This window comes from Dermochelys coriacea, chromosome 10, assembly GCF_009764565.3.
Source record: "Dermochelys coriacea isolate rDerCor1 chromosome 10, rDerCor1.pri.v4, whole genome shotgun sequence".
Lineage (NCBI taxonomy): Eukaryota > Metazoa > Chordata > Testudines > Dermochelyidae > Dermochelys > Dermochelys coriacea.
Genome location: NC_050077.1, coordinates 17,411,027 through 17,417,207, shown reverse-complemented (window position 1 = coordinate 17,417,207; position 6,181 = coordinate 17,411,027).

Sequence of the window (6,181 nt, the reverse complement as noted above, 5' to 3'; positions counted from 1 at the left end):
ATATGGGCTCCGTAGGTCGGCAGGGATGGAATAAGTACTTTACTCCTATGAGTTAGGGATGTGCCACATAACATATGTGGAAGAGCAAAGTGGAGCTCGTCCCAAGCACTTGAAAAATTAACTGTACCAATCCCCTTATGTTGTACGCCCAGTTGATACCACACTTGGCTTTCTCTATATACAGGACAATGAATAGTACATGGTATGTTTAATTAGGAAAGCATTTAGCCCTATTTTTAATAGATAAGCTAGGTGGAATTCAATGCGTTGTGGAAAAGCTAGGTATGGTATGTGAGTAGGTCAGATGATGGTATACTGGGGCATTTATGGAGATAGAGCTTAAGTTACCTGATTGTATTAGGGCATTCTTTCTTCATGCAGAGAATGTGGTCTTGATCCACCAAAGCATTTAGGGCCCAATCGACTGCCCATCAAAGTCAATGGAAAGAATTGTGTGAGTGGTTTCCAGAGCCAAAGTGTGCTGAGTGGTTTACAGAGCCAAAGATACAGTCTGCCCAAAAGACCTGATAATGTAGATTTAGATATAAGATAGTGAAAGAAATAAAGTATAGTTGGGGAGAGGAGGGATAGAGCAATAGTAAGATCTTGTGGTTATTCAATAAAGACGTGCATATCATGATGGTTCCATCAGTTTTTTAAAAATGTGCTTTAATTTACTTCAGTTTTGATAGCACAAACAGCAAGGGGCAATTGCCCTCGTCCTGCAGAAACTTACACATGTGCTGTTCAGCTTACACATGTGATGTTCAGCATCTGAAGATGTGGTTTTTTACCCACGAAAGCTTATGCCCAAATAAATCTGTTAGTCTTTAAGGTGCCACCGGACTCCTTATTGTTTTTACATCAGTTACTTTACAGCTGTGACTAGTTTTAGTAATTTCAACGGGATTGCTCATGTGTGTATATATACTCATGTGCTTAAATTTTTCATGGACTGGGACCCAGCTGACTACACACCCACACAGTTCTGTTAAGTGCCACAAATTAAAAAAACTGGAAAAAATAGAGGGACTCTTTCCCCCAATATACTCTTTCAGCTAGTGTCAGCCAAAATGTAATGTTAAATGAAAGTAGGGTAACATTTTCCAGTATGATTTTTAAATTGTGTCCCTTTCAAAAGGGACCTTTGGAAATGGTTTGCCCAAATGCCATCAAAAGTACACACAAAAAATAGTGTAATGTTTGAGGACATAAAATCCACAGCCTTGTTGATACATTTTTGCCTTGTTTTTCCACATTTTGCATTTGAATTTGTTTATAGTGTAATTTTGTTCTTGTGCTACAGCAATAGGACTAATGAGGAGACATATCTCTCATTAGGTGCAGAAAGAGAAGAGGTTGTTCCTGGAATCTTCCCTGTAGGAATAATACATCAAAAGGGACTGAAAAGTATGACTCACCATTTCAAACATAATCTAGGTTTATCAGCAAAGAAACATACAAAAGGAGATGACAAAGGCGCAATGTCTTGGCAATGCTGCAGTGGTAGAGTCATAGAGCTTGACACACTGTGTTTACTTACCTGACTCCATTGACTTTTAATTTACAAGTGTGAGATCCATAGAATCAAGAGGCTGAGAAAATTTGTTTGTCCTTCTGTTTCCTATTGCTAATTTTCCACTGTTTTATCTAGCCTACTTTTAAATGTTCCAAATAATGGGGCTTCCTTTGAGAGACTATACTGATGCTTGCATTAGTTTCTTTGGAACTAATGCAGTCGTCCCCAGTACACAAGCCTAATAGATGGCTGTGTTCTAGGGAGAGCTATAGGAGGACAGAAGAGGAAATAATCGTATGCTATCCCTGCACTTTAAAGCTGTAATAGAATCTGTATGGGCAGAGTAATCAGAATATCTGCATAGCGCAGTTCCACTAGCCTTTCCCCTGGCCTCCCCTTCCCCATCAACAAATGTGCTCCAAGTGCTATGGGACAGGAAGTCCCTGAACAGTTCACATGGTTCCCTGAGTGGGTTCCCAGAATCCTGCCCCTTCCTCAGAGAAGTGCTCAGATGCTACAGTGTTGAGTATGGTATAAAATCTATATGGAATTCCTCACCAGCTCAGAGCACTGAAGCAGCCATCAGGTCCATCAACAGCCTGAATTTGCGTACAGAATTGTTCCCTCTGACTCAGTGCTTGGCCACTGTTGCTGTGCACTGCTCATTGCCTCATTTCAGCACAGAGGCAGCTGCATTTTATGGTGAGCAAAGAGCACCCTAGATATAATGGGACAGGCTCTCAAGTGGTGTAAATTGAGACAGCTCCACTGAAGTCAAGTACAGAACATTAAATGCTTTGGAATATATCAGGATGAAAGGCCCTGCCTAAGTGTAAAGTGTATTCTTCCCTTCACTATGTACAAGAGCAATCTGAGATTTTTGTTTTCAGACCTACCTTTTGGCACAAACTAAAGGAGGGTTGTTACCTCACCTTGACACTGCTTTATTTGTCTTAGTCTTACAGATGTCTCATAGCCCAATCTGGAGATGAAAATATGTCATCATGATACATATTGGCAATACTCGAAAACAACCATGTGTCTCTCTGTAATGCAGGATGTTTATTTATTCCCTTACAAGTTCACAGTCTGTTTCCAAAGGGACAGCATCTGAGTGGATCAGAAAGCCTACGATCAGAGGAGCCTTTATCGGTATTGCATCCCTTCATTAGGCTATATTCCAATGCCTTTGGAGTTGATGGCATGGTGCTTTTTGCCTGTAGAATCATACAATTATTGCTTATAAATAGCCACATGCGCAGACATTGAATGACATTTATTGATCTTTCCCAAAGGACCGTTTGTTCTTTATATAACACATTAAATAAGAGATGGATAGACTTAGCTTTTAAAATTCCAAAGCCACTGGAGATTTGTGAGGTTTCAGTTTTTCAAAAGAACTGAGCCTTACCCTTCAGTTGATCACCACCAGTCTTGGTTGGAGTGGTGGTTTCAATAACAATTTAGTCACACATTCCTTCAGCCAATCAGGATATAGACTGAAAGAAACATCGACATCAAGAGGAAAGAGCAACTGAGTCTTTGAAAAAAGAAAAGCAGTACTTGTGGCACCTTAGAGACTAACAAATTTATTAGAGCATAAGCTTTCGTGAGCTACAGCTCACTTCATCGGATGCAGTGAGCTGTAGCTCACGAAAGCTTATGCTCTAATAAATTTGTTAGTCTCTAAGGTGCCACAAGTACTGCTTTTCTTTTGCGAATACAGACTAACATGGCTGCTACTCTGAAATGAGTCTTTGAAGCTAGCAAGAGCTAAACAGGCAGTGGCATGAGTAAGGAGATTGTGAGGGAGGGGGTATGACTGGAAGACTAATCCTCTGGATAGATGTGAGAGGCAGAGAGAATATTGAGAGCAGGAGGAAGAGTCTGACAGATGAAGACAGATCTTGTGGCAAAGAGAAAAGGAGGCTAGCAATTGTGAGAGGGCAAGTGGCCTGCAGGTAGGAGAACAGGGATATAGTCTGATGGAAAAACAACTGCCTACCAACATACAAGAGCAGCCAGAGGCATCCAGCTCAGATGAGCTGCACAGAAGATGACAGCTGCACATCTGACTTTTTTTAGATTATATTTTCCTTCTTTTTATCAGACTGCTGGATATTGTCTCTCTGCAGTGAAACCTGTACACTCTTGTTAGGCAGTCTCTCGTCTGAAGAGGCCTTTCATCTCAGTTATGCCCAAACCATGGGAGTGCATTTCTACTTCACCTGTATGAAAGGCCACCTTTATGTCACACAGATTTCTCTTGGTCCCTTAAGGCAGGTTTTACCAACTAGAAAAAAGGGGCTTTCCTTGTGTTCTTGTAAAAATCATTCACAAAAAGACAGGGTTTTAAAAGTTCTTTACTCCTGTATGGACAAGTATGGAGAAGTTCCATGTTTAAAGAGGGCAGAGGCAAGATTTGGCTCTTTGTAACATGTGGAATTGGGGCCATGCTACTGGCTGGCTATGAGGGAAGGCTGCTGACATGGAGGCCTGTTTGTCATATCTCTCCCAGCTTGTGCAGTGCGTGTTCACAATTGGACCAGGAATGATTCATGTGGCTCAAAATGGGTTTTGGGGGTTTTGTTGTTGTTGTTGCCTTCTCTTTGGAAACATGAAGATTATAACGTTGCAAATTACACTTACTGAAGATCTAGCTGAAAGCTTGTAAATGCATTTTTTGGGTTAAAATTAAATGCCTGATTCTTTTTGATTCCTTATTTCTGACCTATTCTCTTGGTTCCAATTGAAAAAAATGGCTTGTACTTCATTTGAGAAGCATTTCAAGAACACTTTCCATGGGAACCGAAAACAGATGTGATATACCTCCAAACATGAGATTTAGCCTAACATCTGTTGTTTAATGAAATGTTACAAAACAAGTGTGTGTGTGTGTGTGTGGGAGTGTAATCCTGTTTTGTCTGTGTTATCTGAAAGGTGACACACCTGGCTTTCTGAATATTATTTTTCAGGAGACACTGAAAACGTGCAGTAAAAATGCGTGTTGGGATAAACAAACCTGACCCTGCCAATTAGCACTAGGAGTCGGTTTGGGAGGTTCTTGCAACATGTCCGCACATCCGGGTACTCCGTGTAAGAGGATTGTAGTTTACAACAGAAGTGAGAGATTTCTGGGGGAGGGAGGGGAAGAGATGCAATTATGAAGGGAATACTGTAGTGTAAGGTCCTCATCCAGCAAAACACTTAAGCATACTACTTAACTTTAAGCACATGAATTGCCCTACGAAAGTAAATGAGACTGCTCATATGCTTAAAACTAAGCAGATTTAATTGCTTTGCTGGACTTCGGCCTACATAAATTATTAGGGTTAAAATGAAATTGTATACCAAATATTTCAAATGATCTGGATTAAATTCTTCCCTGTGTATGTTTCATTCACACCAAGATGAATGGAAACACCATCAGTTTCCATTCACAGAGATATTTTGTAATTCTTCTATCAGGATTTTTTATCTAATAATAAAATATTTGTCTGATTTAAAAAAAATTAAAAGAGGATATGTTTTGTACAATACAACCAAAAAGTGAAACCACCTAGAATCTACCAATGTGATATATGCCATTGTGTGCCAGCAATGCCCCTCTGCCATGTACATTGGCCAAACCAGACAGTCTCTACGCAAAAGAATAAATGGACACAAATCTGACATCAGGAATCATAACATTCAAAAACACTTCAGCCTCTCTGGCCACTCAGTAAAAGATTTAAGGGTGGCAATTTTGCAACAGAAAAGCTTCAAAAACAGACTCCACCGAGATGCTGCTGAGCTTGAATTAATATGCAAACTAGATACCGGTAACTTGGATTTGAATAGAGACTGGGAGTGTCTGGGTCATTACACATATTGAATCTATTTCCCTAAGTTAAGTATCCTCACACCTTCTTGTGAACTGTCTAAATGGGCCATCTTGATTATCACTACAAAAGTTTTTTTCTCCTGCTGATAATAGCTCATCTTAACTAATTAGCCTCTCACAGTTTGTATGGCAACTTCCACCTTCTTTGTATGTATAAATATATATATATATATATATATATATCATCTTACTATATGTTCCATTCTATGCATCCAATAAAGTGAGCTGTAGCCCACGAAAGCTTATGCTCTAATAAATTTGTTAGTCTCTAAGGTGCCACAAGTACTCCTTGCATAATGACAGGTTTCAGAGTAGCAGCCGTGTTAGTCTGTATTCGCAAAAAGAAAAGGAGTACTTGTGGCACCTTAGAGACTAACAAATTTATTAGAGCATAAGCTTTCGTGAGCTACAGCTCACTTCATCGGATGCATTTGGTGGAAAAAACAGAGGAGAGATTTATATACACACACACAGAGAACATGAAACAATGGGTTTATCATACACACTGTAAGGAGAGTGATCACTTAAGATAAGCCATCACCCACAGCAGGGGGGGGAAAAGGAGGAAAACCTTCCATGGTGACAAGCAGGTAGGCTAATTCCAGCAGTTAACAAGAATATCAGAGGAACAGTGGGGGGTGGGGTGGGGGGGGAGAAATACCATGGGGAAATATTTCAGAGTAGCAGCCGTGTTAGTCTGTATTCGCAAAAAGAAAAGGAGTACTTGTGGCACCTTAGAGACTAACAAATTTATTAGAGCATAAGCTTTCGTGAGCTAC